Source organism: Hakea prostrata, chromosome 2 (genome assembly GCF_041222555.1).
Source record: "Hakea prostrata isolate BN-2017 chromosome 2, UWA_Hpros_2, whole genome shotgun sequence".
NCBI classification, from domain to species: domain Eukaryota; kingdom Viridiplantae; phylum Streptophyta; class Magnoliopsida; order Proteales; family Proteaceae; genus Hakea; species Hakea prostrata.
In genome coordinates, this window is record NC_142601.1 from 21060194 (window position 1) to 21073414 (window position 13221).

At 39.3% G+C, this 13221-nt stretch overlaps 2 non-coding genes across 2 annotated transcripts; both read right to left on the bottom strand.

Moving 5' to 3' along the window:
- Positions 1–1291: 1291 nt before the first annotated feature.
- Positions 1292–1594, bottom strand: LOC149024014 (signal recognition particle RNA). The gene has a single exon (XR_016171979.1).
- Positions 1595–9121: 7527 nt separating this feature from the next.
- LOC149024015 (signal recognition particle RNA) lies at positions 9122–9423 on the bottom strand. Its single transcript, XR_016171965.1, has one exon.
- Between the last annotated feature and the right edge of the window lie 3798 nt (positions 9424–13221).

Consider the following 13221-nt stretch of genomic DNA (forward strand, 5'->3'; position numbering starts at 1 on the left):
GTGATAATGATTGCAATAGGGCTCAAAACATGAGGCTAGTATAAATAGAATAGTTAATATTCCAAGAATCATTAACTTGTCTGTCTGGGGAACTTTGGTTGATGGTCCTTGGTCGATGGCATCGACCAAAGAGGATCGACCAAAATGTGACTCAACAAAAAAATCAGGTTTTGATCAGCAACTTCGGACAGAGATTTGGAGGGCTATACAAGGTCAAATTGAATTGGGTTTTCTTCTATAATTCAATCAAGAAGTCTAGTTTCGGGGAATACCTTTGGATTGTGCACGGGAGTCAATTAGGTACTTCAACTAAATCATTCTTCTCCGATGCGCAGATTTCCACTAAACACCGACAATGTACTCAAGTAAGGGGTATCATCGTCAATTTCCATGGGCTCGGTCTCCGACTCATAATTATCAATCAAAAGGGTCCATAAGTCTCTTCTACCACCGCTTCGGGTCTTCAGACCTAAAAACAACAGTGTATCCGGGTTAGCGTCAGGGTTAGGATAGGGTTCAATTTTACCTGCCCTCTTGAAATTTCACATGATTCATTCTCTTCTCTAACATGGGCCCATTGATGAGTATAAAAAGGTGATCGCTTAATTGGGATCATCTCTTGGGTACTATGGATTGAAGATACAGTGGTTTGTTATCCTTCCATCATCAAGAGCGGGAGGTTCTCACTGCTCTATGAAACCAGCCTAACACATTACCCTCCATCCCACATGTTCAAACTCCTCATACAAGTGTCTAGGGAAACCCTTCTGGAATTTCACATGATTCATCCTCTTCTATAACATGGGCCCATTGATGAGTTTAAAAAGGTGATTGTTCAATTGGGATCATCTTTTGGGGTACTACGGATTGAAGGTGCATTAGCTTGTTATCGTTCCACTGTCAAGAGCGGGAGGTTCTCACTACTCTGTGAAACCAGCTTGACCCATTACCCTCCATCCTACATGTCCAAACTCCTCATATACGTATCTAGGGAAACCCTTCTGGAATTTCACATGATTCATCCTTTTCTTTAACATGGGCCCATTGATGAGTTTAAGAAGGTGATCGTTCAATTGAGATAATCTCTTGGGGTACTATGGATTGAAGGTGCATTGGCTTATTATCCTTCCACCATCAAGAGTGGGAGGTTCTCTCTGCTCTGAGAAACCAGTCTGACACATTGCCCTCCATCCCACATGTCCAAATTCCTAATACACGTATCTGGCGAAACCTTACTTGGATTTCACATGATTCATCCTCTTCTATAACATGGGTTCATTGATGAGTATAAAAAGGTGATTGTTTAGTTGGGATCATCTCTTGGGGTACTGCGGGTTGAAGGTATATTGTCTTGTTATCCTTCCACCGTCAAGAGCGGGAGGTTCTTGCTGCTTTATGAAACCAACTTGACGCCTTACCCTCCACATTAGGAACCACAAAATTTATGCTTTCCCTCAAGCCACATAGCTCAACTCCCGATTTGGACCAAACATACCAATTTTTGTACCTTCAAACTCGACTTAACAAGGGTTGAGTCAACGTTCAGCCACTTTGAAGCCCCGCTTGGTTACAAGCTCATGTTACAAAGCTCCACAATTGATGGTTGTAAAGCTTAGATCTATGAAGAGGCAAACATTTTGAAAGTTTTACGATGTAGGACTAAAGATAAAGGCATAGGAATTAGAAATTAGTTTTTAAACGTTGACTGAAGAGTAAAGCATGGAAGATGATTATTTTATCTTTAAAATTAGCTTCTAAATCATGACTCTCAGACATAAATATTTTATTCTCTCTTGATGAATAAATGAATTCATTGACCAAAAAAGGGAAAAAGGGGGGGGGGGAGAGAGAAGGGAAGCCCGCTAAAACAAAGAAAATACATGCTCTATAAAAGGCAATAAGTTTCTCTTGCAACCATCATAGAGAGTGTATACTTTGAACTAAAGGAAAATTTTAAAATTCGGTAAAATAATCTTAGTTTTTCTCTCCCTTCTTTTTCTTCTTCTTTGTTAGAGATTTGAAATCATCAAGAAAATATCCATAGCTTAAAAATGCCACTTGGTAATACAATTCATTCTCCCTGCAACCATCATCGGTCCAAGACACAAAAGGTAGGGGTTTCAATCACAGATGTAACAACCCCCGTAATTCTAACCCCGGGATCTATATTGCGGGTCCGATAACCCCGAACGCGCTCTAGCTAGATATAACTTGTGGAGTATCCACGATTGAAGTCCATTATCCGTCCCCCGAGTCCCATCCATGGATATGGATTCTGAGCTGAAGACGGCCTGGACTTGGTTCTTGCGGGGGGGGGTGGGGGGGGCAAACCCAAGGACTGGGGAAGGGGGCCCCCCCTCGGTTCGGGGGTTTTTTAAGATTTTCCAAACCAAAGTAAAAACTCCCCACATGTTGTATAGGGTTAGGTTTGAGTTGGGGATCAACCCATTGAGCTAAGCACCCAAGTCCTGAAAAGGTGCGGTTTTTTTTTGGTGATTTGCGTTGAGGGTGTTTTTCTTAAGGCGGTTGATTGACCTATCAACCGCCCCAAGCAACCGCCAGGTCTACTTGCGGGATTTTTACCCTAATTCACCCCAATCCCATATATAGCAAACCTCGACATTGTTGGGAAATGCCATGTCAGCATTTGCCACATCAGCCTCTATTGGTTTTGATGATAATAAGCATGAATTACTAATGGCTATATTGAGTTATGATGTTTTAGTTCAAGATGAGAACAAGTGGACCAACTCCAAGTCAAAGCCATATGCAAGTCAAAGCCAAGATCATGCCAAGATAGACATAAAGATGGACATGGAGTCTAAGTCTAGATGACCATGCCAAGATGGACATGAAGACCGTTGCACAAAATCAAGTCGAAGATCAAGACTTAGGTTGGATTAGGGCTTAGGACACTCTCGCATACACATTCATGTAAATGCATCAATTATATGTAATTCATATTACTAGAGTGACCTAGGACATGTTAGTGAGGTGTACAATGCTTAGGATTGACCAAAAAGTCCAAAAACCCAAGCCATGTCCCAGCCCCAACTTAAGTCAAAAGAAAATAGAGTTCAAACGGACAGCCCGTCCGGGGGAGATCGGATGTCCGATCCATTGATAACTCGTTTCTCGAAGAAAACAACGAGGGGCTAGACGGATACGGATGTCCGTCCGACCGCCAGTCCGGCCGATGACCGAGTACTACCGGCTGGTTTACAAGAGAATATCCTCTGCTGAAGTTTGCAACGGATACTTTTGAGACCAGATGACCGTCCCCCACCGGACGTCCGTCTAGGCTGAAAAACGGGAGGACAAAAATGTGTTCGTTTTCTATCCGTGGGGTTGGGGGGGTTGGGTTTTGGCACCCAAAGGTGCTCTATATAAACCCAATTCACCTCATTTGAGAGGAAGAACCCCCACACTTGATCACCCCCCACTCCCCAAGTGATCCTAAAGCTCTCAAATTGCAAGAAAGCCTTGTGCTTTGCCTTTCACCTTCTCCCCAACCTTGAAGAACATAAAAAAGGAAAAAAAGTACGCTGGTGTGTGCTTGGGGTCAAGCTATGAGGTGATTGAAGGCTTTGGTGGTGCATGCATTTCATATCTTGAGCATACAACTCTTATTGCATCACACACACACAAGAGGTAAAGTGTCACACCTCTTGTTAAGGTAACATCCTTCTCTTGTAACTGTTTTCAATTCTAGTCTAGGTAGATTAGAATTGGTTTTGGGTACTCTTGCCCGTGAACAAAGATTGGTTGGGTGCTCTTGCCCGTGAACAAAGATTGTAAAGGGTGCTCTTGCCCCGTAACAAAGATTGTAAAGGGTTTGATCTCTACCCATTGTATTGAAAGAGAATCACTAGTGGAATACTCTCTTAAGGCCAAGAGAGGAGTGGACGTAGACTTGCAAAGTCGAACCACTATAAAATACTTGTCTTGTGGTTGATTGTATTGTTTAATTTCATTTGAATTTTCAATTTACTTTGTATTTCTGCACAAACCGAAAAATTGGGACAATCCACTAGTTGCAACCTAATCACCCCCCCTCTAGGTTGCACCAACATACATTTTTACGCATTGTTCTATTCGAGATTTTTGATGTGGACAGTTAGGAGGCAGAGAACACGTGCTGAAAGGTGAGAGAAGTGTAGTTTGTGAAGAAAATCCAATCCTTTGTCAGATTTGCAAGTCAAGCGGAGGTAAGTGATCCCACGCTCTGTATATTCTTTCCTCATCCCTTTGAATGGTGTGGATCTACTTCCCCTTGGCTTGATGGTTAGTTAATTGTGTTGATTCTATTCCCCATCAGTGATTTTGATTAGATCCTATTCAAAAATGGATCCTTGCATTCGAATTAAGGATAGATTTAATTGAAGGAGATGATTTAAATATTGAATCATTATAATTTTAGGGTCTTGTTTCGTGCTTGTGTTGTAGGCTCCTTAAGGACGAAATTCAGATTTAAATCTTCCCGAAATCGGATTAAAATTAGGAGATCAAAAGTTGAAATTTCGGACTTAGAAGTAGTCTGTAACAGGGGCGGTTGCTTGACCCAGCCAACTGCCCCAAGCGACACGCTCGGTCACAGTAGCTTTGTGAAGTTGGTCTTTGCTCTGATTTGACTCATGTCTTCTATATATTTTTGCATCTCTATATTTAGGTGATCGCTGAGGTTCTCTGGAATTGTTGTGGGTGAGGTCTACTTGCATTTTAGTAAGCTTTTACATATTTACAGGTAAGGACACATTCTTATATATGCGACGATATGTTTTATGATGAACTGTATAATCCTTACGTGTATCATTGCTCTTATAACTTGTTATAGTTGTATATTTCCTTACTTAGTAGTTGAATATATGCTACAGATGATATTTATGTGTAGTTTATTACTTTGTGATATAGAATGAATGGTTATGCTATAATGGTTGATGAAATGATGTAATTATGATGGAAGGGTATCCATTGCTTGGGATATCAAAGGGTTGTGGTATGGGACACATGCTAACTAATGCCCAGCACTACTATGATTGTTGGTTGACATATCTAGGGAGTCTAGATTGCATGGCTAGGTACCCATACATGCTACTACTATTTCGGTAGGGGAATCGAAGCCGAATGACCTGTGATAATAGTAACGTGACTCTGTTTCATCCTACAATGGTAACCAGTCCACGCAGAGATTCAGTAGTCCATTGTTGATCATGCATTGGTAGGGTTGCATATGTTAGGGTTTGGGCTTATGGATATCCAAGGATCGGCCGGGAGTCGTGAGGGGTGATGAGAGCATCCGCCCCAAAAATATGTGGATGACCATAAGGTTAGGGAATGGAGTCCAACAGCAGTAGCCAGTCTATGAGGGTTCTCATTCCTAAGTAGGGGAAAAAACTGAACAGAGTTGGTTGGTGCCATAGGGGAAGTATCTGGACTACATGTAGTATGTTACCATATGACCTTGCATTGGATTAGAAACTCCGACATGCACTAGTACTTATGCCAATGGTCGTGGTAAGAGAGTGTTGACCTAAACCCTAGCCATGGTTGATTGTTGAGGACTGAACCCTTTTTCTTAGGATCCTAAAAGAGGTAACCAGTCTGTAAAGGATTATAATGACTAAACCTACCTAGAGGAGGGCTGGTGTTATATCTTAGAGAATGTCAATCATTTAGAGACTTGCATAGTTAGATTCTAGATGCATTAATATATTTGCATAAAATTCATTACATATATGGCAAATAACATTCATTACATATATGCTTACTTTGATCTATTATCGATATGTGTGTGAGAAGTGTTTTCCTTACTGAGTTCATCCGAACTCATTCCTTTTTTTTGTATGTTACATTATATTATATTATACAGATGGGTTTACCGAATCAGGAGAGGTTCCGTATGACTAGAGCAACTCCTGTGAAGAGAATATGGTACCACCAATGGGAGAGGGAGATGTATGTCATGAAACTTCCTATGGATGGATGGAGTGCGCTTATAGCACTCATTGACGACAGAAGGAGACAGATCGCTCAGCAATTTGAGAAGTCTTTGGAGCAAAGTTGAAGAACTCCCTATATTGTTAAAACTGAAGCAAAGGCTATATTCATTACATATATGCATAGTTAGATTCTAGATGCATTCATATATTTGCATAACATTCATTACATATATGCTTACTTGGATATGTTGTCGATATGTATGTGAGAAGTGTTTTCCTTACTGAGTTTGTCAGAACTCATTCCTTTTCTTTGTATGTTACATTATATTATATAGATGGGTTTACCTAATCAGGTGAGGTTCGGTATGATTGGAGCAACTCCTATGAAGAGAATGTGGTATCGTCAATGGGAAACGGAGATGCATGTCATGAAACCTCCTGCGGATGGATGGAGTGCGCTTATAGCACCCAGTGACGACAAATCGCTCAGGATTTTGAGAAGGCTTTGTAGCAAAGCTAGAGAATTCCCTATATTGCTAAAACTGAAGCAAAGGCTATAGCCCAGCAGCGAGTTACTAGAATAAAACTACTTTAGTTTATTTATTGCTTCCACTGAACTCGATAAATTTTGGAACTTGATTTCTTTCATTCTTCTTTTTTATTCATTTCTTTGGAGTATTTTGGACTCCTGTAATCCTTTTTAATTAATTATTCGAACTTGTTATTGCTTATGATTATTATTACTTGCATTTATTATTGATGATAAAACTGAGGATCCTGTGACGGATCGCACCCACAGATTGTCTGGCGGAACTGATACGAGCAGGTGGGGTGTGACAACAGAAGCCTCCAAGGTTTTCCTTGTCGCACAATGGGGAGAGGTCCATTTTACTTAAAAGATAGGTTGCCCACAATCAAAGGAGACAAGTGGATGAGACATGATGGGGTTATTTAGGCTCTTAAGAAAAATTGGTGATCCCTAGTTCGAAGGGTCAAAAACAGTAGATGAAGGGGAAGAAGAGAATGGCTGAGGGAGGGGGAAGGTAGGAATGGGTAGGGTGGGCCAGATGTCTAGGGAGAAATATAGGCTTGGGTTGGAGGGATTAGAAAGGGCTTAGGTGAAGTGGGAAAAGGGAGTGAGGATTTAGGCCCACTTAAGAGGGAATCATACCTATGATAGTCGGGGTTTGGTTTAGGTTGAGACAATGTTTGGCATTGGGTTAGAGGCTGGGAGTGGGCTAAGGTTATAGGGAAGGAGGGGGATTAAGAGAGGGTGGGTAGTTAGTGATAAGGCCTAAGAAAGTGGTTGTGGGGTTTAAGGGATGGGCTTAAATGGGGTGAAGGTGGGGGGCCCATTAGGGAGAGAAGGTTGGATAATTCTTGAGTTAGAGGGGGGAGGTGTTGGTGGTGGGGACCAAGTGAGGAGATCGAGTGGTGAAGTAAGTGGTTTGGAGGTATAGAGGTAGGATCTGGATGAAGTAAGGAGGTAAGGGGTAGAGGAGGTTAGTAAATTGTTTATTGCAAAAGAGGTACACAAGCTAGGTAGGGTTGAGCATATAGGACTAGGACCTAGGATGGAAGGAAGGGAAGGATTACAAGAGCTAGTAGTATGTGTTAACTTAGGCAAGAGGGTTTCCATATTAGGCATGGAGGAGGAACAAGGGATAGCTTTAATGAAAGAGGTGTTTTCCCCACTCAGTAAGGCTAGAGTACAACAATAGCATTGGCGACGACAACACTATTGATTCTCCTGGAGGGCTTTGGAATTCCAAGGAGGCATCAAGACAGTGGATTTTTGGATTTTTTATTAATTCCTTTAATTTTTGGATTTTTTATATTAATTTCCTTCATTTTTCCCACTTTTTTCTCTTCTAACATGTGAAATGTCACTATTTGCCCCCCCCCAAAATATTGAGAACAATTTTTAAATGTAAAATAATGAGTATAAAAGTCATCTGTAGTTAAAAACTAACTCCTCAATTCCTATTTATTCTCCCCACTTTACTCTCTCTCATCTTTTCTTCCTATTTATTCTCATCTCTTCTATAAACGTGGATTAAAGGAAATTTTTGAAAAAAAAATCTTATTAGATATTCAAAATGTCATTTATAATTAGAAACTTACTCCTCAATCCCTATTTATTCTCTCATATCTCCTCTCTCCTCTCTCCTCTTTTTTTCTTATTTATTCTTTTTTATTTCTTTCTTCCTATTTATTCTTCCTTTTTATAAGCGTGGGTTAAAGAAAATTTGGGAAAAACATGTTCCCCACAATTAGAAACGCTTTTTCTTTCTCAATTTATTTATTGTCTCTTTTTTCATTTATTTTTTGTTATTCTTTATTTGATTTTATATTCTTTGTTTCTTTATTTTGTTTACAATTTTTGCTATTTGATTTTATACTATAAATAAAATAATAAAATGTCTTTAGTTAATAAGGTAACTAAGTACCATTGGTTTTGCATCTCTTACCTTAAAAAAAAATTTGGTTTGCATCTGACTTTTTAGGATTGAAGCCTAAATAGGTATAGGTAAATTTGCATCAATACAAAATAGATAAACTATTTGGTTTTTTTATACAGATATAGGTAAATTTGGTGAATTATTTACCTATATCTTGTTGAAAAAAAATATCATTATCAATAATTTACCTATTTTTATCAAATATGTGTGGGCCCCACAAAATATATGTGAGTCTATTCCTTAATACAATAAAATAATTCTTAGGTGGGACCCCCAATGAGTCTTATAAGGACCCACACAATATGTGTGGCGAAAAACCATTGATGTTTCCTCAATCTGGACTTCCATTCTTCCCCCCCCCCCCACAATATTGAATCCTGGTTCCGCCCCTGAGTGGCAACAACATTATCGAGGGAAAAAGTGACAACAAGGAGCCTTCAAGTCCAATATTGGGAATAACAGATTGCAAATGAGGGGTTTGATATCTTACCAATGACAATTGTGATGTTTGATGGTGCAAGCTTCGATTTGAAGCTTTTAGAAGATGTATGGAATTAACCATGGTTATAGGGCTAGGGAGGATGTGGAATTAATCATCACAACATCTGTAGCTAAAAAGCAGGTATTTGGTCAAATGGAGGGGCGGCCTTTTTCTACATGTCATGAATTAAGAAGAGATGCAGAGGCTTAACATGGATGTATATCATTGTTGAGTATAAAAAAGGTGATTGTTTGATTGGGACCATCTCTTGGGGCACCTGGGCTGAAGGTACATCGATTTGTTATCCTTCCACCGTCAAGAGCGAGAGGTTCTCACTGCTCTGTGAAGCCAGCCTGGTGCATTACCCTCCACTTTAGGAACCATGAAGCCTAGGCCTTCGCCCAAGCTACAAAGCTCAAGTCCCAACTTGGAGAGGGCAAACCAGCTGATGCACCTATCAACCCAACCCAACAAGAGTTGAACCAACATTCAATCACCTAAATGCCCCACATGGTTACAAGCTCACGCTACTGAGCTCGGCAATAGATGATTGTAGAGCTTAGATTTATGAAGAGGCAAACATTTCGGGAGTTTTTCAATGTGGGACTAAAAACCAAAGCATGTGAATTAAAAATTACTTTCTAGATGATGACTTTGGAAATTGGAATATGAATATTTTACCTTTTTTAATGACTCACTGGGACAAGAATATTTTATTCTTTACTCGATTGGACTTGAAAGTTGTTTCTAACTATGTTCACGATTCTCTAGATTTTATTATTATTATTATTATTTTCTACTTTTACTTTAGACTTCCCCATGAACTTATCAAAAAGGTTTCTGATCTTATTTTTCTTATCGAGTTTTATCTTCTTCCTTTTCTTTTGAGTATTTTATTTTTTTTCTATTTGGTTTATTAGTTACTATTTTTCCGATTCATGATTGTTAAAATTCTGTTTTGCTTTGTGATTTAGATACAATATAACTTATAATTTTTCTCCCATACCTCTCCACCATACATTTAGGAGGGATTCACCTATGAGTTTTTTTAGTTCACTTTATCAATGCTCAGACTGGAGTGGAGCTTTTCTAGGCCAAGGTGGCCATGGCCTGCCCTCTCTCCTAATTTTTGAAATTTGCCTATAGATAGACCCTTTTGTTCTTCTTACTATATGTGAAATACCAATATTTGCCCTTAATCCTGAATTTTTTAAACTTTCCTAGAAAGACCCCTCTAGACCTCTTTTAATGTGTAAAACAGTAACACTTGCCCCCCTCTCTTCTGCCCTTGATTTTTAAAATTTTCCCTTGAGAGACTGACTCACTTTTCATGTCTAAAATATGTACAAACACTTGACCCTCTTCTCATGTGGTTTCATTATCTATCCCTCCAATATTAAATCTTGACTCTACCTCGATATCAAAGGTGAACTCTCCTTCTAAATGTATGGTGGAAAAGAATGAAGGAAGGACAATCTTTAACCATATCAAGATAATGTTGCAAGGTATAGTCCACTTTATCAATGCTTAGAGATGGACTTTCTCTTGAATGTGTGATGAAAGACTCTAAGGGAAGCACAATCCTCTACCCATCAAGATAGAGAATCTAGACTTGGGACAAATCTGGTCCTCCATGGGTTGTGGGACCCATCTTTGGTATATGCGGCCGACATCCCATGAACGATTTGGGTTTGTTCCCTCCCGTGAAAGCTCCTTACACATTGGAACTATTCAATTCAATAACTTGGTAATGTATAACGTTTTCAGATTCTCCCTGAATTACATTGGCTAAGGAGCTTCTGGATTCCTCATTCCTTCTCCAAAAGCTTCTGAAAGCAAACTCTCCTTGTTGGCACAAATCTCCCAGAACCTTCTCAATTTCAGAAAGAGTGAGCTCACAACTTTGATAGGAATTGAAAGGAAACCCTCTTGTCCTAACTATCAAAAGATCTCCTTGGACACTCAACAGTTCAGATATGTATGAAACTCCATCTCTCCCCTGAGTGTTTTCTCCTTTCTTTCTCTTTCCAATTGTCTTTAAAGCAAATCTTTTTGAGATTACCACCAGTTTGCAAGGAAGTCTGAGCGAGAAGAAAGATGATCGCAAGGATGAAACAGGGGGCAACAACAAGAGATGACAATGCAATCAGCAGCAAGCATGTTTGGATCCTCCATGATACAACTGGGATTGTTTGGTGGAGAATAGAGGAAGATGGTTAATAGGAATTGTTTCTTGTATAGGGATTATTCCTTTCACCTCTGTAGAGGATTTGGGTAGTGTGAAGCAAGAACAATCTTGGTATTACTTGTACTATTACATTACCCCAAAATCTGAAATCTATCTTTAAAGCTAACAAATAAGTTTTCATACTGTACTCCAATCCTCTATGAAAAAGAAATGAAAAGAAAAAAATATATATTTATACACCCCTGGAATTGCAAATGAATAATTTTATACTCTTTAAAATTTATTATATTAGAAACGTCTACATGTCCCTAATCCCATTACTTTAGAACGGAAAAAGACATATTTATCTTTGCTAAATCTTTTTACATGAGTTGGAAAATGAAGATATATTCTTTACCAAAAAAAAGAAAATGAAGATATATTTAAAAATAAGTCATGGTTGCTCTTCACCCTCCCCTTTTCTGTGTTCTTTTCCCTTGAAATTCAAAATCAGCTTGAAGCTAAAAGAGGATAGTTTGGAAATTTGAAAAATTAATATACTGATTCATCATTTGAAACTCATTATTCTAATAGCAAAGGTGCATTTGATATATAATGTGAAATATAAGAAGTGCAAGCGGGGTAGATGTAATGGAACTAATTTTAGCAGGCATAAATTTAATAGTTTACAAACTTAAAGAATACGTTTGTAATTTTAGGAAAAAGGTAACATTACAGTGGGAAAAACTTTCTTTGCATACTCCCTTGTAGTCGACCATCGTGTTCATTCTTTCCCTTCATTCATATCTAGTCTCCTTTTTTTGTGTAAATACGTATTTTTCATTTTAAGAGCTTGCATTTTGTTGGGAAAAACGGTCACTGTCATGCTTGTTTTTGAATAATGGAGATATACATCAAGAACTAAATGTAAAATAATATGTATTATAACAGTAACGCATCCAAACAAATGAATATATCACAATGCAATACATTTTTAACATAGAAAACTCTTACAATGTGAAGGGAAAAATACCATGGTACCATGGCCAAGTAAAATTTTCATCATGAATTAGATTTTTTTTTGTATAAATTCACATTCTCCATTTTGTCTATCCAAAAGAAGTTATATAAGAATTTATTTTTGGTAAAAATATGAAAATTTATTTGGTTACTTTTTGATGCGTCCAAAATCTGCTCAGCCCTTAGATCTCCTCATGATGTCCTGCAAAACGAAAGCGTCAGATGTGGCCCGACCGCTGGGGTCGGGAGTCCACCTCCGAAGGCTAAGTCAGTTGATGAACTTAATCACAAACGGCTCTGCTAGAAGCGCAGAGCTAAGGAATGAAGAACTGGGAAAGGTGATCTAGATAGCAGATCGCTGATAGTTTAGGTCTATCAGTATGTATTTGAGCCTGAATAGTATTCTTTTCGATCCCCTCACCTTGTATGGTAGTGAGGTTTATATAGAGTGTACCTTTGAATCTCCTTCGTTGGATGCACTTGAGCCTTCTTCGGGTAGTTGTTGGATCTTAACAGTTAGATCCGTTGAGCAATAGACTTCTACTAGTTTGGACTAGTAGAGGACTCCTGAGATAACCTTTAGGTTATGTGATGATTATCCCTTCGATAATGATTATCCGCAGCCGTCAATTCGAGTCGGCCATCATTAGGGTGATTACCCTAATCCATAAGTAGGATTAGGGCGCGCTTGCAGCCGAATAAGCTTTCTTCTTCAACAAGCCATCTTCCGGATCCGGTTCGCTCGGGAGTGAGTCGGTTCTCTCCGTCTCGACCGGGGTCGAGGGTCGGACCAGGTATGAACCCGGTCTGATCATAATCTCTCCGTATCACGAGCCCCCCAGACCAAGCGTTCGGTCGATCCCAAGGGCTTGGTTTTTAACTGGGTTCGTCGTCAGGTGATAATCTCTGCGTGCTTCATTAAATGTCATATCACATTTAATGCGGAGGTCACTTTTCTCCGAGCGTTGTGAGTGTAAGGCCACATATCTCCTTGCAGTTGATCTTTCGTGGCTCACGTCATCCAAGCGACGGTTTCCGAACGCCTATTTCGGATTCATGAGTTCAAACTTTTCAAAACGTCTTTCAATCTTGATCGCTGATTTTGAATCAATCTCGATCGTTCAGATTCCCGAACACTCGTGCGGGAGTTTT